This window comes from Mixophyes fleayi, chromosome 7 (assembly GCF_038048845.1).
Source record: "Mixophyes fleayi isolate aMixFle1 chromosome 7, aMixFle1.hap1, whole genome shotgun sequence".
Lineage (NCBI taxonomy): Eukaryota > Metazoa > Chordata > Amphibia > Anura > Limnodynastidae > Mixophyes > Mixophyes fleayi.
In genome coordinates, this window is record NC_134408.1 from 95979327 (window position 1) to 95982638 (window position 3312).

A 3312-nucleotide genomic window follows, 5' to 3' on the forward strand; every position below is an offset into this window, starting at 1 on the left:
ACTAAGTTTATAACAGTAAAATCAGTAACTAATATCTATTTGTGTTCAACAGAATCACATATATATTCAGGGATCTCAGTAGGTGAGTTATATATATATATATATATATATTCACCTAAATAGGTTGGACCTTACGACAATCAATAATATGTCACTAACCTGATTGTAAAATCCTATTCATGAATGCATCTAATGGTATGATGGATCACAGATGTAAAACATTACCAAGGGCCGCCGAGTGGGGGGTTCGGGTACTAATTACCCGGCATCGGACATGCCAGGAAGCCCGCCCGGGCCCTCAATGCCCACCTGTTTTTGTTTTTTTTGTTTTTGTTTTTTGTTGTTTTTTTTTAAAACCGAAATTGTATTTTATTTTGTCTTATTTGCAGCAGCAGCAGCGTTGGGGGGTCGGTGGTCCCTTAGTTGGCGGGGGGAGCAGAGCACCTAAAAAAAAAAGAAATTTTCGCAGCGCCTGTCGTCCCTCTTCCCTTCTCCCTGCTCTGTTCGATACTAAATATCGGGCGTGAAAAGAGATGAAAGAAGCCAATACAAAGGTAAGTAAAGGAACGGTAGAATGTAGAAAAGCAGAGTGTGATGAAAAAGGAGGGAGAGAAAGGCACAGTGGGATGAAGGAGAGTTGGGAGCAGCATGGCACAGTGCGATGAAGGGGGGCCAGGTGAAGGGGGAAAAAAGCAGCATGAAGGGGAACAGTATGATCATAATGATGCACAGCGTGGTGATGATGAAGGGGCACAGTAATGTGTGTGTGTGTGGGGCTTGTGGAAATGTAGTGTGTGTGTAGGTGGTGGCTAATTAATCAGTGCTATTTTGTTTGTGGGGTGATGGTGGGGGAGTTTAATAGTGGGGACTATTAATTTAAGATGGGGTGGTTTGAGGACTATTGAATGTGCGCGTGAGTTTGGAGAGAATGAGGTCTCTTTATTAAATGTGACTATGAATTATTTAATGGCAGTGATGGTTGCGGAAAATAGGTATATTTATGAAATGTAAATACTATTTACCGGCTCCGAGGGCAGTGGCAGGTGGGGAGTTTGACTTGGGCTGTACACCTGTCAACCCGTAACGCAGGTGTCCTAAGGCGAGCTCAGGGAGGACAGAAACCTCCCATGGAGCAGAAGGGCAAAATAAATCAAGAGAAAAACCACTACTACTTGAACGGTCGGGGGAAAACTTCCCCCCCAAAAACATATACAAGGTAATGTCAGTGGCGCACGCAGGGGGAAGTTTCTGAGTCTCCGGAAACCCACCCCCCTGCGCTAACTTAGTGCCCACCCTAGCGGCACTGTCCCATACAGCAGCCGCGGCGGACGCTTCTTTGACAGCGCCGCGGCTGCTTTATAGGACAGTGCTGCCGAAACGGAGCTGCTGCGCATGCGCGGCAGCTCTCTCTCGTGGGTTTTTTTTTTTTACAATCCTGCGTGCGCCCCTGAATGTGGCAGTGTATAGTTCGCAGACCCTTCCACCGCCTGCTCCACGGGAGCTTTCTGTCCTCCCTGAGCTCTCATTAGGACACCTGCATTACGGATTTGCTGGGGCTGTTTGGAGGGAGGGAAATAGGTTTATTTATTAAATGGGAATACTACTATTTTAATGTTGGGGCTGGAGGAAGGCCTAATTATTACTTGTGAGTGATATTGATTTAACGCTGGGGCTGGTTGGAATTTTCTAAATGTACCCATTTTTTTTCACAAATAGGGCCCAAAACATTCCAGGATCCCGACAAGCCGCAACTAAAGAAACCAGCAGCCACAGGTGGTGAAAGTTACAAGAACAGGTAAGAGAGAGCAGGACAGTCTGTCAAATGTTCTGATTCTAGTGGGACAATCCCAATTTTTGGTGACTGTTCTTTCCAATGTAAGGGGCAGGCTAAGTATGTGAACTCTTCATGTACACACTGCATTGCTTATATACTACACTATGGTGCTAGATGTCCTTTGTGAGCTTACCACACCCTCTCTGGTGGTTTGGTTACACCTCTCTAGTTGTTGGCCACACCCCTATAATATGAATTGGGGACTCTATTATGTGGTATGTTATAAATTGTGGGCAGGACTATTTACCACAGTATTTACTGGGCCTCTACTATGAGGGCACAACTAAGAGGCATTATGAGGTCACTGTGCTGCTGTCCTGAAAGTCAGGACTGTTGGGACATATGTCACGCTCCGGTGAGCGGGCACTGCACACTTCTGTCAATGGTGTACACAGCAATGCAGGGTTTTTCTGTAGGAGGGTGGCCTAGCGCTTTTCACCTGCTATACACTCCCCAATGAGGCAAAGCCATGCCCCCGGTGGCGCAAAATTTATTGCCATGCTCAACTATAAGTAAAGATGTGCGAGTTCCCCGAGAACCGAACCCACCCGAACTTTGGGTATCCGAGTACCGAGCTAAGTAGCACGATACTCTCCCACCCGCTCCGAATCCAAATCGAGGCCGAATGTCATTGTGACGTCGTCGGATCTCGTGGCTCGGTTCTCGCGATACTTCAAGATTATAAATACACGCCTCCACAGCAATCCATCGCCATTTGACAGAGGGAGAGAGCAGGGTGTAGTCATAGGCTGATTAGAGCAGGGACAGAGAATACAATATTCTTCTTCCAATTGCTGTAACAAAAATCGCTAGAGAAGAGAGGAGGATAGAGGTTTATTTTATTTTTGTAATATTTGGCACTCCCCAGTGCTTTTGGGGTGTCCCCCATAATTGTGCATAAATATTTCTGGCTGTCAAAAGTCATATTTGTCAGCAGTATCTTACCAAATAATTTTTACCACTACAAGTGCTTCGCGCTCAGAATGGATTCAAAGCAGTCCACATATGATCAGAATGAGCAACCAGGTTCTGTCACCAGTCCTGATGTTAGTGTTCCCAGTACGTCATCTGGGCAAGGCGATGTCAAACTACAGAGTGTTTCGAAATCAGTCCAAAAAACAAAATAAAAAATAAAAATTACTGTGTTGAAGCGAAAAGGAAGTGTTACTGAGCAAAAGTTAAGTGCCGATAAAAAAAAATTGCCAACATGCCATTCTACACACGCAGTGGCAAAGAGAGAATGAGGCCTTCACCTTTGGCTATTACTGGCAGATCCCAAAAAGTTACCGAGCCTACAGTTGGTGCACAACTACTGTTACGCGTCAAAGCCGAGCTGCAAGATAACAGTAAGGCATTAGAGGATAATGTTTGCTCTGATTCACAAATGACACCAATCCCTGTGGAGGGTCCATCCAACAGTGGTATGTCTAATCGTGAGCATTCTGTTAGTGTACCCATAAAGAAGGGCCCTTTCAGCA